A 26,937-nucleotide genomic window follows, 5' to 3' on the forward strand; every position below is an offset into this window, starting at 1 on the left:
CGGTGGCATCTCTGAGCCCTTGCATGCACCAATGAGTTCACAGTTCAACTGGTAGTGTGCCAAGACAAGGAACTAAAGTCACGGGCACAGTCGTCGGAACGACCATCTGTGCCCCATTTCTTCAGCTTCATTACCTAATTACGAGTGACGGGCATGCGTTTAGCGCGAATGTCGAGACTCTGGGAGGGCTCGATTCAAGCTTTTTGCCTAGTGTAAGGACCGCTACTTCAAAAAAGAAGGAAGGGGGAAACGCCAGAAGAAAGCATTTAGGAAATCATGGCATAGAGTTATCGCTGACAGTCACTGGCTTTTTGCCAGAGAGAGGTGCCGACAAAGATGCCTCACAGGATGAAAACGAAGAGTCTGACTGAAACGCAATAAACAAGACGCGAAGAGGCGAGCCGGATGTGCCCAGAGAGAACAAAACAATAAGTACGGAAGAATATGAAAGCCTGTAAAAGGGGAGCTCCAGCAACAATAGTTCTTGGCGGTTGCTTAATCCATTCGCATCGCTGTGCGAGCTGCTATATTTTCACTGTCGCCAGTCATGGCTTGCATGTATAGGGCCCATCACAAGCATGATGAATATTTGCTTGGGAAACCACCTAGCCACGGGATCCACGCTGTCGTCATGAACCGCGACATATTTCAACTAAATCACGAATGGTCATACATATACGCCACCCCAGATTCCTCATTTCCAAACTTGTGCACAACCGCGCGCCCGCTCTTGCATCGCGTTTGCCACGCAGCGCACGGCGTCCGAAATCGCATATCGTTTCTCGCCGCTTTGCACTACTACAATATAGCTTTGTCTAAGTTAAGCCTTGCAACGTTCGGATGCAGCCGCACGTGCCAAATTCTCTCGCTCAGCGTTTCAAGCCTGCAGAGCGCCTTATTCATATGATGTGCCGCTTGCGCAGTGTGGATTCTTTGAACAGCGATGCTGTTTAAGCTGGTGGTTAGGCCGGCGAACGTGCGCAGCAAAACCTTGCTGAGTGATAATGTCATCGCACACGGGCATCGCTTCGCTATTGGGGGCGAGCTCCACCACTGGAAAAGCTGGCGCCACCGTCGGCGTGAGGCGGCATGAGGGATCACGTGGACAGAGCGGCCACGTCGGGTACTTCGGAAGCGCCGAAGCGAGCTGAAAACGAAAGTTTTCAAAACGAAAACGAAAGTCCCACCTGCGCCACGGTTTTGATTAAGTGGTACGGCTTCGCCGTCTTGGGTGTCTGCTTGACAACATTTGAAAGTACTATAATAGGTATTGGCTGCCTTTGGAGGCGTGCAGCATGGTAGACTGCTGCTCGGTGCCGCAGTACCGGACTCACGCAATGGAGCCCGGTGTCAGCCTTATTCCCACGTAGCCGCAGGGCAAGGAGCTGCGTGAAGCTTGGCTGGCGAAACTTAGAACCGACAAACAGCCATCGGCTACAACTCACGTGTGCAGCAAGCACAGTCACGAGGAAGATTTCTTCTACGGCGTCGGGACTGCGCGATGTTCGCAGAGTAGCAGAAAACGCGCACTGAGACGTTCGCCCGCGCCCGGCTGCCCGGCTAATGTCATGACTTTATTAGGTCTATGAACTTGTTGATACTAGATTCTGGCAAGTTCATTGGAATGGAAAGGGAGCGGTAAGAAGCGCATTAAAAAAGGCATGGCATACAGTCATGTTTGTGTTATGAATTAATGCACTGGATTACGAAAAAGAAGCAGAGGGAAATCGCACGCTGAGAAGACCGATAAACATACAGTGCGACGCAACTTGAGAAATAATATTCAAATGTCCAAGAATTCAGAAGACAAAAAAGATTGATTCGTCGCAACGGCACACCACAGTCGCCGTAGGCGTCGAAGTCTCCATAACGAAATTATTTTTGAACAGTTCTGATAGCGTCCACGCAACAATGGTTGCTGGTGTGCTGTCAAATGCTCATATGCTGCGGCCTGAAGCTCACGGCACGGTGCAAAAACGCTCTCACAGCGAAAGCAAAACCTTGTGCGCGGACATGCATGCAGACGCGCAGTAGGTCGCTGCGAACCCATGCGATCGCTGCATTCAGGCTTCAGTCTGTTATGCTCCATTTGGTTATACAGACAGTCCACTATAAGAACATATTTCACATAGTTCACTCTCAGCGTTTGCCCACCTTTCACGAAAGAAGCCGGTTCGGGAGACTCCATCGCGGCGACCGCGCGCAGTGGCGTTCACTGTGCGTATTCGGTGAAGAGATAGCGTCTGTAAAAAAATTCTGTGCTTTCAGTTTGCTCAAGATTATTATATCGACAGTCAAAAACTTCCCTTCTTTTGAGAGTACCTACATAAATGTCCAGGAGGGCTGCCGCGTGGTGTTTTTATTGAGTGCCGTAAGCGAAACCTATGAGGAGCGCGCCGCGTGATCCCTCATACTACGCAAGAGAGGCGCTTCCGACAAATGGCGACTCCGTAACTCCTGGGCCCCAATACCTTTGCCTCGCCGCGCCGTACGGTGGCCGCGCATGCGCAGATCCGTATCTAAGCCATGACGTCACCTCGGGGGTATCAAAGCAGCTCCGCTCCGTCGCCGCGCCGACAGAACAGCCGGGTCTCCTACAAAGAGAGAGGTGGGGCGACAGAAGAGCGCCACTCCCGAAAAAGAGGAAGCGCGGCGCGTAAAGGCTGTTTCACATGCTGCGACTGCAACGACGAAAATCGGTGCTGTCGCACGCGTCGCAATGCGATTTTTAGAGGGCTCATTTCACATGATTGCGATTTCAACAATGCGACTGGTGCGACGCCCAGGGTTGCTTACTGCCAGGTTTCGTGGCACACGCTGCATAATTATTTTATTGTAGTGAATAAAACATTTACACTATAATACTATTGACTTATCTTGATTATAAGCAAATTATATGTACGCTTACTAATTTAAAAACGTTAGATAAGATTTGTCTTGGAGTGCGCGACGGCGGTTTCTGTAGTTCAGTACGGCATCGAGCACGTAAACAGCTGTTCGCAGGTGGTTCAGCGATTCTTTATTCTATATTCAGCGCTGTGTGTTGTCTTATCTACCTTCTATGACCGTTTCGTTCTGCCTGCGCTACAACAATCTACAAGATGACCTATCGACAAGTTCATATAGCTACCCTCACCGCATATGCAGTATTCGGAATTCCGCTGCCACGAAGTTGTGGTGTCAGCCCAACAAGATCCTCGCGCTACCCGTGCTCGGCGTTAGCTTCTGGAGAAATGATGCGTGTATATTGCCCGTCATTGCGCATATGTGGTGCCTGCTCCTAGCCATATTCTTACGCCAAACGCAAGAAGAAGCACCCCAGGTGGCACTTCAGGTTGGGCCAACGTTGGAAACATATTGGCACTTCTTGGCCCAATGACGGCCTAAGATTAACAGCGTGGTTCCAATATTGGCAGTGCCATTCTGGTTCCTGGCCCAATGTTGGCCTAAGGTTAACAGCGTGGCGCCAATATTGGCTGTGCCATTCTGATAGAGATCCAACGTTGGCCCACATTACACAGTCAGTAAACAATATTGGCTGTGCCATTCTGATAGAGATCCAATGTTGGCCCACTTTACACAGTCAGTAAACAATATTCGATGTGCCATTCTGATAGAGATCCAATGTTGGCCCACTTTACACAGTCAGTAAACAATATTGGCTGTGCCATTCTGATAGAGATCCAATGTTGGCCCACTTTACACAGTCAGTAAACAATATTGGCACTGCCGTTCAACAAGGCGGGAATTATTGGACCGACTTTCGTATGGATTTGCCAATATGGGTTACTAGTTGGCTTTCTGTGGAGGACATTGGCCCGTAATAAGCTCATTTTCGCCTTGTCGGCTTTTAGTGCTCTACGACTTGCTGAGATTGAACAACGTGTTTTAAAAACTAACGCACTGATCACAGGCACACTGCGCAGGAACCAAAAATATGTTCTCCCATGTCAACTCCATGAATGGTACACCGCCATTATTGCACTTCTCCTTTACCGAAATGTGTCCCCTAAAGAGAAAAGCCAGTGTACCACGTAGCAAGCAGGGGAAGTCGCATAAATTTAGCCGCTGCTTTATTGATCGTGAATAAGAACTTGAGCTTTCCATAAGAAGCAACGGTATTGCGAATTTGCCTGCGCATTGTATTTTTTGCATGTACGCTCCGCGGCTTTAGTGGGTCAGGATTCTGAGGAGAATCGAGAATTACAGTGCCTCAGAGCTGATGGAACCGTTTTATATTGCATCGAGATGGAGCGCATATGCATTAGTGAAACTATTGTTTGTTTGTTTAGCATGCATGGCATGTTGCGGCGACATAATCATCATGCTCCTATTCTAATATATTTGTTTGTTCGTGCATGTGTAGTAAGCTCCTTGTATGAATGCCCCTGACAGAAAAAAAAAAATTAATTGCACGTTTTGGCATTTGCGTGTCAACAACCTCTTGTCTTTGCCTTTAGTAGGCACGGCGCATTTCGGATTTTTTTTTCGGCCTACCTTTCCGTCCTTCAGCCCCCCCTTGCCTCTCCCCCACGCACCCAGGTGAGCCTGGTCAATGCTATCAGTCAAGCGTTCAGACAGCCATAAGCTGCTGTGTCGAATTGGGTGCTCTCGGAAGTATGGGGGAAAGCGGCGGGGTCACTATTGTCCTTATTTGAAGAGGTAGCTTAGCGCAAATAAAACCACGGACACAAGGAAGACAGACAAGGACAAGCGCTACTCACAACTGTTTAATGGAAGGAAACAGTTGTGAGTAGCGCTTGTCCTTGTCTGTCTTCCTTGTGTCCGTGGTTTTATTTGCGCTAAGCTACCTCTTCAAATATGGACGACCAACTAGCCCAACAGTCAACTCTTCCACTATTGTCCTCCTTGTCGCCCTCCATCGCTGCCACCCCAAAACCCGGTCGGGCTAGGTCCAGCGGGGGAAAGTGGCGTTTACGCCGTATTCTTCGTTCACCCTTTCCTTTCACTCTTTCCTTCTATGCGTCGCTAGCACGCCGACTGGGTGCAACACCGCCTGCGTGCTTGCCGTCTTGTCCGTTCTTGCCAGCGCACTCCTCTCGTGAAAAATGCTCGATTGCGGTCGTCATTCCTACTGAGAAGCCTACATCTTGAAATATGCTGCAATGTGGCCACGAATTTTTGTGAGTGTTAGAATTAATATAGGCGAAACAACAATTAGAAAAAAAGTCGGTGCTCGTGGCCACCGTCTTCGATGTGGGATGAACTCGGATACAAAGAAGCATGGATCATACAATGGTGAGTGCATTTGTTTTGCGCATGTTATAAGTTTTATCAGAAGCAATATCACCCAAGCTATATCACCCAACCAATATCACGCGGTATATATATTACTGAAACAGGCCTGGCTAATGTAGAGTGCCTGTAATTAAATAGCTCTTTTTATTTGCAGCCTTTGAATAGTGCCTGGAGTAGAACCACGTGTAAATCTGTGAATTTCACCCAAATTCCAGGACTATGATTTTATCAAACCACGCGCGCGGCCTGATCCTGCTAGTGATACCGAGGAACCACGCTTCTTCTCACTGGTATAGGTCAAGCATCATTTCCAGCTGACAGTATTTCTTTCTTTTCGTATAATAAATGCTTCTTTTACTAGTGTTTCTTGACGGAACTTCTCGGTTTCCACATTAAAAATTTCGCACGAAGGCCGCATTGTGTCTACACAGTCTGAAACTAGGCTTTTTGTGCTGCAGCAGGTTTTGCTGCAATTTTTTATTATAAAGTGCTACGCTGACTAGGTGTGGCCTGTAAACAAAGCAGACGGATCCTGCGCATTTTATGTCTGTTCTAAATATTACGTTACACCTTGTACAAGGTATGCCATATATGTCGAAATATTAAGAAGTGTTACTTGACAAATCTCTTGCAAGAAAGTTTCTTGATTCACCCCTTCGAACTCTCTGCTCAGACTTATAATATTGTTGCAGTATGGCGATTTTTCAAATGAAAACTCTCCCACATACATTTGTCATACCAACATCTCTGACAATGTTTCTTTTCATTTTACAGTGCAAACATTTCCTCCAAGTAATGGTGAAGTCGCTATGGGATATGGTGGCAATATCAACGAAACCACCACGTTATCCTGGTCCTCGGAGGCCTGATAAGCCCGCTGTCATCCAAGCACCGACAAACCTACCTACCGACGTCAGCTCCCTGCCCTGAAACCCCTGACCAGCCCACCGTCCTCGGCACCTTGCCCAATTGCTATCCTGAGGGCAGTGCCTGTAAATAAACTGTTTGAAGATAACCGAGCGTCACCCATCTAGGTCAACGGAAAATGCCTGTTTGTGAAAATTTATTCGCAAATAAACTGTCATAAACGTCAATTTCAGTATTCTTTTATTATTATTATTTGCAATCATATATGACTTCTGCTTCTTGACATCTTTTTGTCGAGCTTTCCTAGCTACTATTGAGGAAGACGGTAAGGGGACAATGGCTACAAAAAATGCCGCTAGCAAAATGTTTGCGGTAAGAATATGTGGGTGCTCTAAAGCCGGCATATCTAGAATATTCGTCATGCAAAGGGCATTGGCTCAAAGCTGGCATTAATAATGGCAACGATATGGCTCAACACTGGTCCTACGCTGGCAGCACGATGGCTGCTTCATTGGCAGAATATTGGCCCAATCTTGGCTTTAACGCTGGTCCTACGATGGCTGCTGCATTGGCATAACATTGGTCCAATCTTGGCTTTAACGCTGGGCCAGCATTGGATTGGGTTGCAGTTTGCCAATATGCCAACATTGGTCCAACATTGGTACCAATTTCTGCCAGCATTGGGCCATGGTTGGCCCAATGCTGGTGTGCTGCCTGGGACCAACCCGAACGCCCGCGTGTGCCCCTGAACGAAGCCTCAAACGATCTGTGTGATTACGACGTGGAATGAAAATCGTGTTGTGAAATTCAACCTTAGCGCTAGCCTGGTTCGTCCATCGCCGTGCTTGCGCTGCGAATATATATATCGGAGCCCTCTCTAAATATTTCTAAAGGCGCAAAAGCCGACGCATCAAATGTTTCGAGCAGTTACCGTCACTTTTGTAGAAACCTGTACGTTGTAACATAGCATTCTAAAAGACACGCTTCTCGTCCACTTTATTGTCCCGTGTCTCGCGCTGGTAGTATACTCGGAACTTTTAACAAGAAGACCATATCAATACACGCTATTCATAATGCAGAATCGTAGGCCCACGGCAGGCGCACTTGCCGTAGAATTTTGCAGCTTTCTGCTCAGCCTCGCACGCCTCTCACGGTTAGCCTGTTTTGTGGAAATAAATATTATTATTATATTATTAATGTTATTAGATATTATAGTTTCTTCACTGTAATTTATAGCAATCATCCAGATTTCTTAAGCTAGTCATGCATTTAACCTGTATTAGATCAACATTGTTACGACATGCTTATGGGAGTCATTTCAAACTAGATTGCTCAGCCAGAGAAAGTACAAATGCAAGCCTCAATGTTTATTCCAATTTGGTATTCCTAAACAGGTTATGTCGGCAGAATTTTATGCCTGCTTGCATTTCCTGCAATTCAATGTTCAGAGCTGGAAAAACTGATTACTTTTCTTGCTGTCGAATGGCTGCTTCAATGTCGATAGCAAGCTATAATTATTCATTTCAAAAGTGCTAATCAATGACTATATGTCTAGGCTTTTCAATGCGTTTTCGTTCCACGAACACAATTAATTTTTCTCTCTCCCTCTCATTGACAGCCATGGAATGAAACCATTCACTTTCATAAGTATCAGGATGCAAACATTCTGGAGTTTGTCCTGAGCATTTGTCTGCATCCTATAGTGTGCATGTTTGTATCAAGTTCTGGTGTTACAATCGCAGTGATCTACACATATTGTTATATTGCAACAAACAAATTTATTTCACTTTGTTTTCAAATCTACAATGTGGCCATGCAGTAACGACTGCATTAATAAGCAAAAAAGCAAACTGCAGATTCAGTGTACGTGTTGGAATCTATGCAAAGTGAAGTTTTTGTCAAGAGGTCAATTAAATGCTGTTAAACTAACTGCAACATATACAATTTGTCTTATTTTCAGCAATCCAACATCTCATCTTTTCCAAGGTTTGCTTATGCACCGCATAGGTCACAACCTTAATGTCATGTAATCTTTATGCATTACACTGTTCACAAGCCATACCGAAACGCAAACGGCAGTTAATGTAGATGCACGCTGCGAGATGTCAACGCAGTGACGTTTGTTGAGCAAGGAATGGTGCAAGGTGTATGCAGATGAATGAATGACGTGCTTATGTACTTATTTATTCATATACCTCGCAGGCTGCAAGGTTGAAGTATTATGCAAGGGGGAATAAAAAAGTTGTTACAAAAGGAAGAAGGGCACAACATTAAGAAAAAAACCAGCAAGAAAAGCAATACCAATACATTGCACCAACTAGCCCAATGTGTTTTACTGGCACAACATTATACATTACTTAACAAACAATAACAGAAAAAGTTACTGCCCATGCACCCTGTACAGATGGTAAACCAGCGAAGCTGAAATGTGCAGCCCCGGTGTTTATCACTGGGTTAATTCCAATGGTTTATTCAAGTCTTTCTATATTAGTGGTTATGTCTGTGTTTCTTAATGAGGTTATGCACATGTTTGGCTTGGGTTTATCACATTGTTTATTTGGAATGCCACGCATTGCACTTTGCAAGATCACCATCATGGAAAGTGCAATGAGTGGTTCATTGTGTTAATCCAGCGAGTCCATTAAAGCCTTTCTGAATTATGTTACGCACTTGTGTTTTGTATTGCGTTAATCATAACGTTTATGACTCAGTTATGCACTGTAGTTACGAAGTGGCACACTGGGGCTGCACATTTCATTTAATTAAATACAGGGACACATTTTGAACCTATTGGGAAGTCGGAGAGAGACTGCTGCACGCACCCTCTGCTGCTAGAGAGAAACGACGTCACTATCGGTCTATCCAATGGCCCACCACACCTTTGCTGTGAGATAATAATGACATCATGATCTTGTCTTAATCCCATCCCCCTCTGTGTCCCTTCCCTGCAATAATACGCAAATAAATGTAGGTTTGAAATGCATAAGCATTTCTATGTCTACCCAACAAGAAATGTCTCCGTCCATCATGCAAGACGAATGCAATGGCTCACACCCTCTTAAACAATGGCTCATACCCCTACACTAGGGTTTTTGGGATCGGACCATGAGTGTTTCGCCTAGGCATATACAGCTTCACTGTAAAAAGAATGAACACCTTTCTGCTAAAGACCAAGACAATCATGAGGTGTATTAACAAATGAAAGTTTATTGAACATGCCGAGTAAATGCTGGTCGACAAGCAATAAATCGAATTTACACAAAAAGCAGAAGCAAGATCTGATGCGTGTCCATACAGATCCCAACAGGAAACGCATCCATCTCTGAAAGTGTAACAGCGGCCATGCTGACACAAGCTTCTCCCAGTGTATTTGCATCTACAGCATCCATAATTTCTCTAGGCAGCCGATCTCCACAGAATGCTAGCTTCTTCCTCTACAATGCCCTCTCCACATCTGAGCGTGCATTGTAGAGGAAGAAGCTAGCATTCTGTGCAGATCGGCTGCCTAGAGAAATTACGGAAGCTGTAGATCTAAAAATGCTGGGTTAATCTTGTCAGCACGGCCTCCATTAGAAATGGATGCATTTCTTGTCAGGAAACCCACATGAATTTTTGCTTCTCTTTTTTGTGTATGTTCAGTCTATTGCTTGTCAGCAAGCATTTACTCGGTGTGTATATTAACCTTTTGCTTGTTAGATCATCTCGGGTTTCCTTGTTTGTCCTGTGTGTTCTCTGGTGCCATTTGCAGCCAGGCTATTCGTTTTTTTTTAGACTGCAACAAGTCACTTTAGTGGCCCTCATGATACCTTATAAAATCTTTTATTTGGCCAATGTAGCAAGAATGTACAGTGTGAAGCAGTAAGAACAGGGTACGCTAACTTCTAATTAAAAGGTTTATTGTGAAAATGCAGTGATCTATAAAGGTTACCACAAAGTAGTACAGCAATACAACCTGATAAAGACTAGTGCTTGATGAAACCAAACATAAAAGCAGGAAAGGGAGAAAATACATATATATATGTACAAGTCCAGGAAAAAAAAACATTGCGATCACCAAGTGTGCATGTGGCTACCTTCCAGGAAACTCATTTTTTTTCCCAATGGCATGGAACTGGAAGAATGTGCTTGTATAAGCAAGCTGTCAGTCTGTCTACTGGAATAACAACAGTGTTTCTTGAAAGGTGCTGGCATGCAGGATTGGCAATTGTAATGATTTTTTCCTGCACTTGGAATTTTTCTGTATTTTCTTTCTGTAGCATATTTATTTATGTTTGGCTGCATCAAGTACCAATTTTTATCTATCCTTCAAAAATGTCTTTCTTTTTCTGGGGAAAACTCGGGGAAGGCAGGAGATGGAAATTCAAGACGATGAGCAACATGAGAACAAGGTGAAAGTAGGAGCCAACGTTTCCACACGTGGACCTTGAAGACAAGTCCACTTGTAGAAACGTTGGCTCCTGCTTGTTCTCGTTTTGCTCGTTCTCGTTTTGTGCGTGCGTGCGTGCGTGCGTGCGTGCGTGTGCGTGCGTGTGTGTGTGTGTGTGTGTGTGTGTGTGTGTGTGTGTGTGTGTGTGTGTGTGTGTGTGTGTGTGTGTGTGTGTGTGTGTGTGTGTGTGTGTGTGTGTGTGTGTGTGTGTGTGTGTGTGTGTGTGTGTGTGTGTGTGTGTGTGTGTGTGTGTGTGTGTGTGTGTGTGTGTGTGTGTGTGTGTGTGTGTGTGTGTGTGTGTGTGTGTGTGTGTGTGTGTGTGTGTGTGTGTGTGTGTGTGTGTGTGTGTGTGTGTGTGTGTGCGCGCGCGCGCACGCATGGATTTGGATGTGAGATCGGGCCCTTGGGCAGAGCTATCATTCTTCTCCTGTGCAGCCTTATGAATTCATTAACTATAGTGCAACAGAAATGCGATGGACAGGAACGAAGTGAACACACAGAGTGCTTCGTTCTTGTCTGTTGTCTATCTGTTGCACTTTAGTTAATAATGAATACACACAAACTCATCTAGTTTTCAGTTATTATGTCAGGCTTATAATAAGCCCGCTTGTGTCCTGGAATATCTGCATGGCTATGTATCCTGTAATTTAATTTCTGGCCATGTGCTTGCAAGTCGCGTGTCAATCTCCTGATTTTCCTGACAATCTTGTGTGATGTGCAGGCCCAGACAGTTTCTGGTGAATCCATGCAGGGTGTTGTGCAGGGTGTAATCTGCACTACAAGTGCTGCTTTGATTGCTTTCAGTTCAGCTTTTCTAGGTGTAGGATGACCTGGAATGGTACTCACTTATATGGGGTTTAGTTTTATGTAGTGTCATACTACTGTTACACTGCTATTGCCAGATCAGTGTACTATATATGCCTTATGTTTGCTTGCATCTTCATGATTAGCAACCTCCTCTGTGTGTTTGGCAGTTGCGTATAGTCTCCTGGCCTAATTGTTTGCCCCTGTATTCCACGGTATGGGCCTGTTGTGTTTCAAGTTCAGGTACTCCCGAGGTTGTGTTTTGAAGGGAGGGGTAGTCGTCTTTGCATCTCATATGCTAGCTGGCATAGTATCTTGGGACGAGGTTCTGAGCTCTTGAGACAAAGAATTTGTGCTGGAGGCTGCAACTCTACTGTCTAGGTGCTTGTTCGTTAGCTCTTTCTCATAGAGGTCTTCAAGCATGGTACAGTTGGAAAGACCTGTTATTACTACCCGATGCCTGTATTCGATGAGTTGTCTTTTTTGTGTGCTGCTGGTAATTCATACCGTACCATACCTTGGACACAAGCACAGCATCTGCGATTTTGTATAGTATCCACTCGTCCACCCCCATTATTTCGAGATTATTCTTTTCACCAGGTATGGAAGTTGTGTCCAGGCATTGCATAATTGTTTCACCCACGTGCTGGCTCTGCCGTCATGGGCTTACACTAGCTGAGGATTTGTGGATGTTGACTTGCGGGCATATTTGCCCAGCTATGTGGATCACAATGTGCAATCTGGGGTAGTCCTTGGTTCTAGTCTTTATTTTTTTTTCCGACGTCGATATGAGCTGACTTATCAGAAAGCAAGAGGCCAGACTGGCCAAGAAAGTCTGCAGTGTTGTCGAGGGCTTGTTGCATCATTCTTGATTTCTGTATAAGAAAGCTTTCCCATAGACTGTAATACACCATAGGCTGTAGTGTTTCTTGTAGTACGCCCGTGTTGTTGGTGTGTGTGGGCCAAATGTACCTCCAACTCTCACCTGGAATTTTCTGTCTTTCAGAAAGTTACTGTTTAAGTGCTCTACCAGAAATGTTTTTGCTCATCGTTCCTCTTATTAGAGCAGCATGAGGTACTGCTGTTAAAAGCCTCTTCACTCTCTTCATTCTTTCATAAGTGCTATTACACAATGTCCTGCAATAAAGTTTCTGCTGCTTATGGCCCACTCATATCTGCCAGAAGGGACAACTCTTGAAAAAGGTTTTCTTTGTGCCATGTGTGCGACGTGTGAGCATTCATGCCTTGACATTTATACATCTGTAGAACCAGCTTCCTGACAGAGTACTTGCTATACCTGATCATGCTTATTTGTGCAGTGCTGTTGAACAATACATATTGATGCAATGAATATTTACACACTCGAATTATCACGAAAGATGGTTGTTTTACAATTCTGCCCTTTGCTTTCTATTGGTGTTAGATTTTGCATAAGCATGCCCCCCCTATGCAATAGTATTTTGAAGTGTAAGGATTCAATAAAAGGTGATGAACTAAATCTAAGTGCAAGAGCTTTTTTTCTCACCTACGACTCCCATCGAAATGCGACTTCCATGGCTGGCAAATCAATCCCTCGCCTTGTGTTAGCAGCAGAATGCTATAGCCACAGTGGGGCAGGTGAACAAATTGAACAATATTTCTGTCTATAATATTTTTTCTTGCCTGTATGTAAGTGAAGTTTGGAATAAGTTTGTCATTGCAAGAAAGCCCAGTTTGTGGTCTTTTATTGAATAAACCAAATGTTGTGTACAGTTGAAATGCAGAAATTTGATCTAAAATCCTCAGGTGATATATGTTCTTGCAAGTAGCATGGTATTTCATTACTTATAAAGATAGTAATCGCAGTGGATATCGTTATATGGGTTTACACACTAACATATGTGATCACAAACTTATTAGAAACTTACTAGAAACATGTAAGGCATGAATGTTTCTGTACACTTGATCAGCTGTGAACGTGCAAGAACTGCTAGTACTGGCTGACTTCACTGCACAGTTTTGATTTACTTTTCTTCAGCGTGTCGTTTTATACTGTTTTATCCCCACAAGAACAGGCCGTTTGCCTGCTTTTCGCATTGTTGCACGAGTTCTACATAATTGTGCAGGAGGGTACGTTGTCACTGTGCCACTATAGCAAGCAATTTACTTAATCTACTAGCTGTACAGTTAATTACCTTGCAGAGCAAGTGTTCATACAGATGCAGTAAGGATGCAAAGTCCGCAGCATAGTCAATGTTTATTGGTTTCTGTGCAAGAAAAAAAAATTCTCCAGAGAAGAGGTGCAACTTAACGTGCATGTAATATTTTATTCAAGCCACGGATTTAATGCTATCGTAGCAAATTCATTACGATAGCCTACACTTTTGCTCTATCAAATTTCATAAGAGGCAAGATAAGCTTTCAAGATGCATCGGGAAATTCGTGCTTGAAAACCGACAAGAAAATGCAACTGAACGGTACCGCGTTCAGCGCAACGTTGAAACTTCGGGTACTTTGCTGTCTTGTCATTTGCCCTTGCCGAGGTTAAAATAATTCAAGCTGCTCCGTAAGCGCGATTTTTGCATGCTACTCAACAAAAGAAAATTCTAACGACCTCGTTGTCTGCTGGGGATCGAACACCTCCTAGCACTGACAACTCGCAAAGGCGTACGAAGCAAACGTGAAAATGCGCTTCATTTGCTGTGTAGCGTGTCAACAAACGCATAGCAATCGGAGAATGCAATCTGCGGTACAAGTTTTTATTCTCCCTTCGCGTACGTACCGAATTCGACGATCCACGTCTCTGCGCATTGCACTTGTCGTGCGAGACGCCATTTTACAAAAGAAACCGGCGAAATAGCTTCGTTGACAGCTCTCCGCGCAATTTCGACGGAAAATCGCAGCGATCGGTGCGACGGTGCGACGGTGCGACTGTGCGACCAACCGGTTGGTCGCAGCCGAAAATCGGGGGGTCGGCACTGCGACTGCGATTTTCATCGCAAACGACGGAAATCGCACTTCCGGTGCGACGAAAATCGCATCATGTGAAACAGGCTTAAGCCGGCGCGCCGCTAGTCGAGAACGGATCCGACCGCTTCGGTTCGTTTCGGCGGCGAAACGTCAGCGCGTTGCAGGCGCGAGCTCATAACTCCGGATCTTCTGCAACTCGCTGACGTTTTGCCGCTGCTTCACCGGCGCGATGTTCGGCATTGGACCGAAGTCGTCGCGGCGGCTTTCGCGCCGCGCTTCATATATTCTTCGGTAGTGACGCTCTTCTGTCACCCCATCTCTCTATTCGTCGGACACCAGGCTGTTCTGTCGGCGCGGCGGCGGAGGGCAGCTGCTTTTACACCCCCGTGTAACGTTTACCCTGTGTAGTTGTGCCATCGGACGAAGACGACGAAAGAAATTACTGGTACTGAAAATAAAACAACACATTGTAAATACTTTAAAGGACAACTCCGGCGATTCTTCGATGCCCACTGATCTGAATCAAATTTTAAATATATGTTATCGTTTGCGCTATCATTATCCGAGCCAAACTATATGGCTACAAGTCATTTAGTTTTCCTGAAAACTAATTTTGAAGATTGGTTGCGCTCCCGACTCATGACTTTCTACTGGCCACCCTGTGTTTGTGATGTCAGAGACTACACCGCCACTGTCGCTGAAATCGTCGCTTAACTCGCTAATGTCTAGTTCAAAACTGTGTAAAAGCTCCCTGTGTCGTCAAGAGACATAATTAGCTTCACTTCTTTGGCGTTAGCGCCGTGTGTACCGCATGTCTAGCACGCGTTCTGCGTGCTTAGATTATGGTAGTGTAGGATCTGACGTCGTTGACTCATCGTAACGTCACAAGAAGCAGCTACCCGTTTCTGTTTCGGTATCTCGTTTATTTGTTCTTTGAAATTATTTATGAATTTCTAAGTAAACTGAACCACTTTACCGGTGTCAGGATTGTCAATGCACTTTGAAAATGATAATATCCTAGCAGGGTTAAAAAAATGCCGGAGTTGTCCTTTAATGACCGAGTGTTCATTGCTCTTCGGGGGGGGGGGGGGGGGCTAACGACAACACCACGCAGAAAACTTGGCCGAGTCTCAAACTTAGCAGAACCAAGAATAACCCAGGTGGGGCCACCAACTTCGCTGTTTGCCCAGTCTTCTCGCCACTGGTGCGAAGCTGGCCTTCTTTTTTTTTTTTTGCCATGAAGCTGTGTCCAGTGCATTCAGTGCGTGCATGCAAGCGTAGCCTGTAACCAACTTTGACAATCATCAATGCTGTAGTGTAATGCAGGTTAATGTTCGTATAATTATACATGGCGCCAGACCATATCAATCAAGTTGCTTTGTCTTCCACGGGTTCTAAACGTGTGTTGCTGTTTCGACCATGGTTCACTCACGACATGCGTCTGGCGCAGAGAGGCGCATGCGGTCACTATTTAGGAGCATGAAATTAAGGCCGATGCGGTAAAACACTTCCTTAGCGTTTTTTGCAGCACGTTCCGAGCACGTTCTTGGACCAGTCTAGAAAATACAAGCTTCAATAAAACTTCGGTTGGGGGTAGCTGGTACATCATATTATAAAGTAAAAGATTCAGCACGAACACCCAGAACAAACCACAAAGAAGAGACAAGCCTTGGTGCTGCGTGAAACCGCTGCCATCATAGAGAGTGACCACGGCACCCATAAGTGCATGTTGTGATGCCTTGGCAGTGAAAACCATATTTTAAAGGGAAACGTTCTTTGCCCATCTGCACGGGATTTGGCATGTCGTCATCGTCGTTTGTATTGCCGAGTAGACGCTGCTCCTCAATAAAAAGAAGAGAAAATATTTGTAGCAATGGAGCGGTGCGTTCCCGGGTCTCTGAGCGCAGCAGTCTGATGCTCTACCCGTCAATCAGAGACACATCAGCAAAAACAACCAATCAGTCAAACAGAGGAGGAAACACAGCTGACTTTACTGACGAGAATGAAGAGAAGCAGAAAAACCTCATCCACCTCAGAAGAGCACGAATCTGCAAAAGAAACCCACGCTGGTTTCCCGGAAAGCTTCGTATTTGAAGAAAACTTCGTCTGTAATCATGTATATGAGAAAAAGAAAAAAATCCCTTCTAGCCTACCATTTGCAGCGGTTCACAAAGAAGTCCACAAATATATATATATAAGCGTATAAGTTTAACATCAGAAACCGTGCTTTCTCAAAACTCGTGGTTGTTCGGAGCAGTGAGTAAACTTAAGGAAAATGTTTGCAGATGGTTCCACTCTATATTACACTTGTAATGTGAAAGATGGAAAATGAAAGATCAAAAAGAACAAAAGCACAATAATGCGCTCTACGAAGACAGGTTCGTGGTCGCTTATATATATATACCATCTGCAAACATTTTCCTTCAGTTTACTCACTGCTCCGAACAACCACGAGTTTTGACAAAGCACGATTTCTGATGTTAAACTGCACGCTCAAACTGAATCACGCTGACGACACGCACAACGAACACATATGAACATTCTTGCGTGATAAATCATTAAATCCCACTCCTTTACAACACCCACTTGGCCACTGAGAAGAACAGAACACACACATTCACCCAAAATATCGTGAACAGACACTCTTGCAAAGATTCAACGAATTAAACTCTCGCACTGCCTTTGCGCTTCTCTCTCTCTTTTTTTTTTCTCTCTCTCTCTTTGCTTTATTAGAGTTTTTGCTTTTTTCGTTGGCAGGTAAAAAGTCCACTTGCTTCACGCACTGTTAAACACAATGTTATTCGATAGTCTCTGCGACACAGTATCGCACTTCACAGCCATACATGGGCTCAACACGGGATTGCTCGATACCGACGGGGCGTATTCGGCGAAGTAATCGAAAGGGAGACAGTTCACACGGGTTCAAACAATGAGAGACCCGGAGTCACAAAGAAGAGGGGGGAGGAGTTCCGAGTTAGGAAGCGCGAGCCGTTGAGCCAACGACATGTCAGGAAAGCGCCGGTACAGGCAGCGCGGGCGAGAAGACCTCCTGAGAGGAGGAGAGCTGCGGCGCCAGGGACGCCCGGTAGCCGCCGCACAGCGCTAAGTGGTGCGCTCCGCAGCGCTTTTTGATGCGATCGATTCGCGAACGGGAACGCGCTCACACGGCGTTCGAACAGAACAAAGGTCGCACAAAGAATTCAGCAGCACGAAAGAGTCCGAACCGACACGATGGCTCCGTCTCTAAAAATATGCGAAGCACCGAGCCGTCCGTTCCCGGCGTCGTGACAGGCCAGCTGTCGTTCTGTAACTTATCTGACCGCAAGAGCCCGACAGGAAGACTTTCGAAACCACGATGTTAAAGTGAAAGACGATTATGCCGATAAGCAGAGTGCCTGCGCGAAGCTGTCACGGTTTCTCCGACTAGCGGACTCGAGATGATGCAGAATGAACAGAGAGAATCGAGGCCACAGTGAACAGCTGTGTAAAAGGGCGGAGTCGCTGCAACCTCGGTGAAGAAAGACATTGTAAACAAACAACAAATTTTTAGCTTACTTTATTATTTCATTGCTGGTTCATTTTGAATGCGTGTGTTCTTTTGAACAGGGCCTACCAGCGACAATTTCTAGCGTGCTTCCTTGAGCTATTTCACCGATCAGGCGGCACTAACTCTGCCTTTTCTCATCTTTACACAGTCTCGTCTTTACGCAGCGCCTGACATTCGCTTCCCCCCTCCTTCGCCCCTTGTTTTCCCCATTTCATATCGCTTGCAGAGTTCGGCAGCAACAAGGCGATGTCCCTCCAGTCTGGTGAAGTAAGTTGCACAAGCATTTGATCTGGACTCGATGCATGCTTCAGTCGTTCATATGTGTAGATGCCGACCCCAAGTGCTCAGTGAAGCGCTTTTCTATCGAATAGATATAGAAAACACAAAACAAGGAAATGAGTAGAAGAGGCCCCGCATCAAGGATGCATTAAAAGAGACCAAATTATATTACGAACAAGTGTGCACTTGATTTCAGAATGCGACTCTGTGTTGTTGGCATTCAGCTGATCGAAACACCGAAACTCCCTTCAGATGTGTTAGCAGAGACCAGTCGTTTTTCAAGTTTGACGGAAGTGAGGAACTGGCCAAGGAGAAACAGCAAACACAAAAAGAATGTGATAAGAAGCACCAAGAGTTCGTTTACGGTCTGTTCAGAAGTTCTACCACTGTATAAGTTGGAATGCGATGGCTGGCATGCCTTACGCCTAAAAGCAGATACGTGGAAGCGGGAACAACAAGAAACAGCCTCAATTCTGCAGTCTCGTACATTATTCAGAAAACCTACGCGTGGGTGCTGCGATGACCTTTATTTTGCACTTTCGCGCATCTCAAGACTAACCACATGATAATGGACTTTTTGAAAATACAAATAACGCGCGATGATTATATTACGCGAGACTTTGAAATCAGACAACTGTATAATTTATGAATGCATCAATTCACAGCACCCGTCTTATTTAGCGGGCCTACAAGGAGAAGTTGTCCACCACTTGAGAGGAAAAGGCCATGATATCTTATTTCAACAGAGACCAGTCATTGCGGTATTATTGGATATGATTACGCAGATAAGGCAGCTCGGACGTCAAACAAAGGAGACCGCTGCGTCCCCATTCCTCTCTCAAGGACCGACGCTGCGAGACAAATTCGCATTCTAGCACGCACTCTCTCCTTAGCAGAGTGGAATACCGCACATACAAGGCGCACAAGACTGCAGACTAAATCGTTCACTGCAACTGAGACGTCGGAACGGACTGCACCGACTCGAAGCGTCTCTTCTGCGTCGGTTGTGGCTGGGAGATGCCTTCACGAAAGCTTGCTCAGCACTAATTGGAATGGCTGATAGCCCTGCATGTGATGTTTACGGATGCGAGGAGAACTTGGACCACTTATTGCGCCACTGTCCTTAATTTCAAGCACAAAGACAATCTTTGTCCAACACATTGAGGAAACTAGATGATCGTCCTCCTAGTGAACATACAGTGCTAGAGCACCGTCCCCACCGATCATCTGCTCAGAAGGCAGTGAAGGCACTTTTGTGCATTCTGAAAACGTCTGGTTTGCACGAGCGGCTATGACGCAATGACGGTCTGTGCACGTCTCTATAGCCTCTCTCCCTTCTCTCTCTTCCCCTTCCCCTAGCGTAGGGTAGCCAACCAGACTCTTGACAGGTTAACATCACTGCCTTTTTTATAGCCCCCCCCCCCGTCTCTCTCTCTGCAAGGACACAGTGCTTAATCTTCAAGTAATGGTGGTCTTGAACGGGTTTTACGTTACATTCGTATATAGCGCCCACCTATTGCCCTTCTGGCACGTAACCTTAGAGATCGCAATCGGCTGACCACAGTAAGACGCCCGAATGAATGGCAATATTGCCTCAGCGCTGCCCAGCCACACGCCGCTTGTTCTTCCCTTGGGTATATAAGCCAAACGTGGGCAACCTCGTGACCTTCCCACCTCATGAGGTCGGCCTCAACCTCAATTTGACCTCAACCTTACGCAGTGAGGTGAGGTTAGGGTGACGTTAGCGACTTGCACCAATTCCGAGAGTGAGGCCGACAATGTTGAACTCCATCTCAAGTGTGAGTTTGAGTGAGGTCGGATACTCGTTGAGGTCGAATGTGGAGGTAAATCGTTGGCGCAGCTGCTTACATGCATGTCTGCTACAGGAAGTGCAGACAACTAAATCTTCATGTAAGCACTTACATCTTTAGAAGTCTTTCTACGTGTGTATTAACCCCGAGAAATTTTAGTGACATCCTCTCGCGTGTGACGTCCCTGCGGGACTCCGCTGCCGCGCCGCGCGTGTGCTCATTTTATACGGCTGCTGGTTGATCGACCTGCCCTGCACGCGTGCTTCATATCTGGTGAGCCTTCTAGTTTGCACTTCAGTTTACGGTATAATGTAGGACATTATTCACTGCAAGATCGACCGGCTGGAGCCGCTGCCTGCGAGGCTGCCGGAGCCACGTTCAGTGTGCATCGCTCCTCGAGTTGTGTACGAGCCACCAGTGTGGACACGTGCATGTTTGGCGTGAATATCTTGTGAAGTCTTTGTTCCATGCTTGTTGCGCACTCACAACAGATTTTCTGGCTTTGTTGGACGATGAACGGGCGTTGCGTTTTCGTCTGTGCACTGTAATAAATTCAATGCTTCTGTTCAGCGCGCGCTGCGTGGTCGGTGGTAGGCTCTCTTGGCCAGGAAATTTCATTTTTGCTCACGCCCAGCGCTTTCGGAACATTACGGAAGCTGTTCGATGCCGTTCTCAAGAAGTAATTGCTGCGGTGCATTAATGATGTGTTCTAGCTGCAATGTAGCAAAATGCAGCATTACTGCGACGTAGCGGTAAAAGGTTGCGTCAGGTATGTGAGTGACGGATTAGCTGTTCAATTGTCCGGCATTATGCAGTCTGAACACGTAAAGAAGACAGACAACTAAAGAAAGCCTAAGAACATTGATTCAGTGCCAAATCCCATGTAGACTCTACATTCCTACAAGTGCCATCAAAAGTTTCCGCTCTTAGGCGACGTTGTTGTGCCCGCCTCCTGCTCGGGGTGTCATTTACAAAGGCCTACTCGTTCCGCATCGGAACGGGGATACGCACATGTGCGACTCTTGTGTAACAACAGAAACAAATAAACACATTCTGTGTTTCTGTTCCTGGTCTGATGACGAGCGTGAACATCTCCGAACAGCACTGAACTGACTGAATTCTTGATCATTTTCGGAAATGAAGATCCTTGGACGATGGCAGTGCACTCCAATGACAGAGAACGCCACGAAAGCATTACTGCAGTACCCCACCACTTCCACCGCCAACACATAACTGAAGTCGGCCCGTCTTGGCGACCGCTTGGAGGCTCGGTGCGCACCTTCAAATGTGCGAGAAACTGTGCTCTCTCTCTCTCTCTCTCTCTTTTCATCCCTACATCTACTCAGCGTAGCATACGGGACGAATGTCTGGTTAAACTCCCTGCCTTTCCTCTCTTCTGTTTCTCTCTCTCATGCACAATACGGAGATTATCAACTTTTCGTATAGAAACTGACGTTTGAGGAAACCATATCTTCAATTTAGTGCAATCTGACGGTTTCAATACCAGAAAATCTAATAAAGATTAGCTGAGCGCCAGCGCTTTCATTTTAATGCGTACAGCTCGTTAAGAAATTTTTGGCAGTTATAAAATGTTTAGAGCCCCTAGTAGGAAGGTGTGCAAAAAAAAAAGTAGACAAGCTACACTAACTTACGCAGTAATGCTGCGTAAGTGCTGACATGCCTAGAAAAATTTAATTAAATTAATTTTACCACGTCTCTAACCTAAGGTGACCAGGGGCCCTATAATGTAAAACTATTCCAATTTGTTTTCATCGCAATCTCCTGTCGTCAAATTTACGTAACCACCGGGGCAAGCATCGGGCGGTAACCCGCTGCGTTGCTTCAAAAGCCCAATCAAACGCGGTCCTCGTTTATAGAAGGACACTTATTTTGCTTTCAAAGCGAATAACATTGTCTATATTGAGCAGTTTTTCTTATTTAATTGGCTGACACGAGGGGAGGAGCATGCTCAAGTGAATAGAGTTTCGATGGGGCCGAGCCAGCACAGTAAAAGCAGATAACCGGATAAGAAGGGTGATGCCGGCGTCGGCGATTGGTCCATTTTCCCTTGCTTAGCTTGCGGTGACTGGTAAAAAATCGTGGCGGCGTGCAACTGAAGGTTAAAAATGCCGCTAAAACGGATCCTCAGTAAAGAAGAGTTGGCAGAGCCACGTCGAATATGTTCCGAAAGTGCTCGATAATGTTACACGGCCACGCAAAAAGTTTATTATACGCAAATAAATCCATGTACCCCGGCAGCTCCGACTTGGCAGTGCCAGAGCGATCGGCGGGTAGCTATCTTCTATTCTTTTTGGAACGGGACACTGCTTGGCTATTCAGAAAAAGATTCGGTTTTCTTCGGCATATTAATGCGCCTTTAACGCGTACACGCCACTTTGACGAGGTGAGTTTTCGCGGTTTTATGACGTCGCGAGAGAGACAGGCGAAGTGAGCGCAGCCCAAAATCGCTTGACCAATAGCAGAGGGCTAATGGCGAAAAAGGCGTCGAATCAGAAATAATTATGTCTCTTTCGTTTGGTATAATCACGCATAATAAGTGTCCAGGTATCATATGTCTTCGCCGTTTTTGTGACGCCGCTCGCGTGACAGACAGGCGAAGTGGGGGTGGTCGGCAAATTTTTTGACCAATCGTAGATGGCTGATTACAGAATTGGAATAGAAAAGTTTGGAATAGCTTTACGTTATAGCGCCCCAGACGTCCCAACTTCGGCGCAACACGTCCCACTTTTACCGCCGGGGTCCCGCTGTCCCACGACTCCAAACCCCGAGTCGTCCAGAAATGCCTGCCCTGTGGTACCTCATCGGCTATTGACTTTCTCGGGTGCGTTTGCACCACCTAAAGAAAAACTCGAGCGGCAGGCGCCAAAGTGAGACACTAACGGAAGTGAGGCAGCAGAACCAACGTGCGATGTTATAACGGTTCGGAAAGCGACTAATTCGCCTGCTGTCGCGTCAGAATTGCGCTTTTGCTGGTGAAAGCGCGATTCTGATCAATCACACGACTGTAAGGGAGCGGTTCTCTATCCGAACTGCTATGAAATAGCACCCCAAGTGTCTTCTTGTCAGAACGCTTGTTTCTGTGCTCTCTGAATTTTTGGTGAAATCTTCGCCTTTCGAGGGGCCTCACCTCCCCGTCTTGCGGCCATGGACGCGGAGCATGCCAGAGGCCCGCCTGGCCAGAAGTCATCACGGCTGTCAACCGCAAGGAAGTGAGTTGGCTCCACCAGCGACATCGAGGACACCCAGCTGTACTCTATGTCGGAAGACGACTCATCCGACGACGGCTTCATACCCGTCCGGAGTAAGAGGGCGAAGAGAAAAATCGCCAACACAGCGCCGTCAACTCCTGCGAGCACCACGACTATGAAGTCAAGGACTGCGCGCTGGCCACACGTCATCATCTTTATGCCGGAAGAACCGTCAAGCAACCTACGGTTGCTGAACAGGCAAGCCCTATCCATTTTTCTGGAACGTGCGGTGCCGGATCAAATCAAAGACATCAGAATAAACCCACGCAAGAATATACTCCCCATAGACGTGTACAACGCGAGTGCGCTTGGAACACTTCAAGAAATCACGGAGCTAGCCGGAATCAAAATGCGCCCCTTAATCCCGATCGACGACACATCGATAGCCGGTGTAATTTACGACATTGACATTGCCATTCCCAATGATGATTTACCTAGCCTCATCAAGCCGGCAAACGAGGGCACGATCATCACGCAAGTGCGCCGTCTTGGGAATACGCGCTGCGTAAAAGTAATTTTCAAGGGGGATTGCATACCATCCCACGTTAAATTCGGACATTTTCGACATCCGGTTCGACCATTCACCCAGAAGCCGCTTCCATGCCATCAGTGTTTCAGGCTAGAGCACGTCAAGGGCGCGTGTCCCAACTCGCTACTGTGTCCCCGTTGCGCTGAACCTCATGCAGAAGAGACCTGTGGTGCCACAGTTCTGAAGTGCGCCAACTGTAGCGGCCCTCACGTAGCCTCGTCGAAAGACTGTCCCCGCATCAAGAGGGAGCGCGCGGTTCTGAAGCAAATGGCAACAGACAATTCGGCCCACAGGGAGACAGCCGAAGTTCCGGCGTCGGCGTCGACGTCTTCAAGGAAGGCGCATGCGCGAAGCGATAGTACCCGCTCCACTACGGTACCACTTATTCGCGCCGCGAAAGGGCCCACCACTTCCATGTGGGAATCAGATAAGTCTCTTTCTTTAGAGGAATGCCCTACGCTACCGAGCCGCTCCCTTGCTAAGGAACCTCAGAAGGTCACGGCCCCACCGGAGCCTTCTCCGACCATTGATGATTCGCCTAAACCAGATCGTCAAGTCATCTCGGTGCTAAGTTCCCTCATGGAGGCCATCCGAATGATTTTAGTTGAGATGGGGACACCGTCTGTTCGAAGCGCACTTAAAGTGCTGGACGCCTTCAGCCCAGTGCTTGAATCCCTCAACTAGAAAGATGGCTACCCATGCCCCATCCTTCCAAAAAGAAGTCAAGGCAGCGTCCGTCATGCAGTGGAACGCCAGAGGGCTAAAATCACGAATTTCAGATTTCCGTCAGTATGTGTACACCAATGTGTTTCCACTCATCGTCATTTGTGAGCCCAACTTGTCGAAACCAATCAGACTGTCAGGGTACGAATGTTTCATGTCATCAACAAATAGTGCATGCAGCAAAATCGTCGTTTTTGTTCGTCGTGAACTCACCTATGTTTTGCAACCAATTGCGTCCCACGACGACAATCACTATATATGCATCACAGTTAAAAAGAACAAACTCTTGTTTACTCTCATAGGCGTGTATATATCGCCTTCCAGCAATTTCGACACTAAAAGACTAGCGGATATCTTGAGTGTTTGCCCCGTCCCATGGGTCATCGTAGGAGATTTCAATGCACACCATCCAGCATGGGGAAATACAAAGACAAATGCAAGAGGACGAAGATAAATCAAGCACCGCCTACAACTATGGCCTTACTCTCTTAAACGATGGTAGCCCCACCTTTCTTCGAGGCGTGACATACGGCAGCTGCCTCGACCTTGCTTTCGTCTCCAACTCTCTCGCCAGATGTGTGAAGTGGTTTCCAGATATTGAGACACATGGGAGTGATAACATTCTCACCTATCTGAACATCAAAGGCTTGTCGCCTAGACCTGGCCCACGGAATACCATTCGGACGATTCAATGGGCCAACTTCAAATCTGATATGGGAGATGCCTGCAGCGAGGGCCTACCCTCTGGGTTAGAACAAACAATTAAAAATACGATGCGAAACGCCACTCGCATGCTGACGACCTCTTACACGCGAAACGACTTCGACATAGAATTAGAGCGACTTCGCGCACTTCGTCGCCGGCCGGAACGTCGATATCGGCGCACAAAATCAATCCATGACCTTAGGGCAGCAAGGAGGATACAAAAGAATATTCAGCGTCGAATGGATAGATTAGCGTCTGAACGTTGGGCAACGTTTTGCCAGACACTCGACCCCCGCAAGCCGCTGTCTCACATTCGGAAAACGGTGCAAGGTCTGCGTTGCCTTCCTTAACAGCGTTTTCCATTCAAGGCGCTCGCGCTTTTCCAAGGGCACAAGACATCGATGTCGCAGAAGACCTTTGTGCGCGGATGGCAGACCAAGCGACACGTCCAGATCCTCCAGCCCGAGATGACGTCCCCCATTCCCGTGATTGCCGCGTGGACCTTCCTTTTACAATGGAGGAGCTCGAGGCGGCACTACCTCTCTGCAGGCGCTCATCATCTCCGGGTCCAGATGGTATATCATACCGAGCCTTGTGCTATCTCGGAGAATCCGCACGGATAGCACTATTGAGTCTCTACAACACCTCATGGCAGGAGGGAAATGTTCCTGGCGAATGGAAAGTGAGCCGCGTGGTGCCAATCTTGAAGCAGGGCAAATCCCCGCTAGAGCTCACCTCTTACCGCCCAATAGCGTTGGCCAGCTGTGTAGGAAAGATAATGGAACGGATGATCCTTGGCCGCCTGGAATGATACCTTGAATACTACAAGATTTATCCGAATTCCATGGCTGGTTTCCGACGTGACCGCTCTTCCACCGACAATGTAGTTGATCTCGTTTCATATGTCCAGCACGAAAGGTCCCGTAAACGTTTATCTGCAGCTTTATTCTTAGATGTGAAAAGGGCATACGATAACGTATAACATGAGGCGATTCTCGACGCTCTTGTGACGGTTGGCCTAGGTGGTCGAGTATTTTTGTGGATTGCAAGTTACCTATCTGCAAGATCATTCTATGTGTTAACTGACGATGGCCCAGCTACGCGACGCTATACCAGCAGGGGCGTTCCTCAAGGCGGTGCTCTCCGCCCGACGCTATTCAACCTCGCTCTTATTGGACTTGCTCAACACTTGCCAACTATCACCAAAATTTCAATATACGCAGACGACATCTGTGTCTGGACTTCGGCAGTCAAACGTCCTCAGATACGTGCACGGCTTCAAAGAGCGGCTACTTTGACAGCGAGCTACTTGGGTGAACAAGGTCTGAGCATATCGCCAGAAAAATGCGCTCTAGTGGCATTTACTCGCAAATCAATGACGCCTTATATAATCTCAATCAATGGGCGGACCATTTCCTATGTCAGAACCCACAGATTTCTTGGCGTAATTATCGACCGAGACCTCAGTTGGAGCCCGCACGTGGCCTACATGAAACGGCGCCTGACAGCAACCTCCCAGTTGTTTAAATACTTCACAGGAAAGACGTGGGGGATGTCAGTAGACGCAATGCTGAAACTCTACAGAGCTCTCTTTCTCGGTTTTTTAAGACACAGTCTACCTGTACTGAACAACACCTGCAAGACAAATATTCGTGTTCTGCAGGCAGCACAAGCTCAAGCACTGAGAGTTTGTCTTGGTTTGCCCAGATGCACGTCAACTGAGGAAACTATTGCGATTGCTCGGGACCATCCAATGCAAACTCACATCA

Source organism: Dermacentor variabilis, chromosome 1, assembly GCF_050947875.1.
Source record: "Dermacentor variabilis isolate Ectoservices chromosome 1, ASM5094787v1, whole genome shotgun sequence".
NCBI lineage: Eukaryota > Metazoa > Arthropoda > Arachnida > Ixodida > Ixodidae > Dermacentor > Dermacentor variabilis.